Raw genomic sequence first — 1096 nt, forward strand, 5'->3', positions numbered from 1 at the left:
TTGTGCAGAAAAAAACTCTCCTCAGTGTCTCGATTGATATTGAGGCTTTAGCTGACAAGACAGCAGCGCCTCGATTTGTTGCTTCAATAAAATTATGACAGCTGCCAGGCGTTTGTAAATTGTGACAGGGTCACGCGTCTATTTTTTCTCCCAATCCAAAAGTGTCACTTTGCTCATGGAGGAGTGTGGAATTCATTGGAAGCCGTCAAGGAAAATATTTTTGCATGATTAGATATAGAACTTGGCTAGTGATGCGGCGCTTAATGCACAACATCTGTTGGAGGTCTTTGCTTTTCCCATTTACTTTTTTTCCCCTCACAGAGGTCCATTTCATTGCCTTTGGTTACTGGTGTTTTCAGATTTGAAATGGCACCCCCAGAGCATGCAAACAGTTTTCAGTATATATATGATGAGATTTTCTCCCATGGATTGGACAAAAATGTTACTTTTACGATTTGCTGCAGAAGTGGGCTGCAAAAGAGAGAGCAGGCCTCTGATCGGAGGAGTCATTCCTGTGTGTTTTTCTGCCTTTGTGCACACATGCAGCAAAAATCAAACCATACCTGCTTTATTGGAGGGCCACCGGAAAGCTCCTCAGTGATCTCTTTTGCTCCCTAGACCACAGTTTGGGAACCTACTGGTCTGGAGTGGCATTCAGAGCTTCTCTCACATTTAAACAGCCTAGTTTATTTATAGACTGCAGACGGTCCTGCGCTAGAGTGTGTTTGTGTGTATGTGTGTGTTGGGTGGGAGGGTTGCACTGTTGGTTAGATTCGGAGGGGATGTGCTGGGGTGGATGGGGAGGTGGTGGGGGAATGCTTCACTGCTGCACATGTGCCCCTGAACCACAAGACTGGCGCGGGGGGTCACCTCAAGGTTAGCTCCTTCAAAGAGCCGCCTCCATTGGTTGCAGCCCGCCGTAACAAGGGAGTGAAACTCGAAGCGCTCTCCCCACCCTCCCCAAATAACACACCAGACCGACCAGTCCCGGCCCTGCCTCCCCCCCTGCTCCCTCTCCCCTTCCTCTGCTCTCCCACAGCCATTGTCAACCACGACCCGGCCGTCTGCTAGCTTTCTGAGTCAGGTCAGCCCCCCC

At 49.5% G+C, this 1096-nt stretch overlaps 1 protein-coding gene across 4 annotated transcripts in view; it reads left to right on the forward strand.

Moving 5' to 3' along the window:
- ldlrad4b (low density lipoprotein receptor class A domain containing 4b) overlaps nucleotides 1-1096 on the forward strand; it is a 206266-nt gene that overhangs the window by 168539 nt on the left and 36631 nt on the right. The window lies entirely within an intron of this gene.

The sequence above is a fragment of the Larimichthys crocea genome, chromosome XIII (assembly GCF_000972845.2).
Source record: "Larimichthys crocea isolate SSNF chromosome XIII, L_crocea_2.0, whole genome shotgun sequence".
NCBI classification, from domain to species: domain Eukaryota; kingdom Metazoa; phylum Chordata; class Actinopteri; family Sciaenidae; genus Larimichthys; species Larimichthys crocea.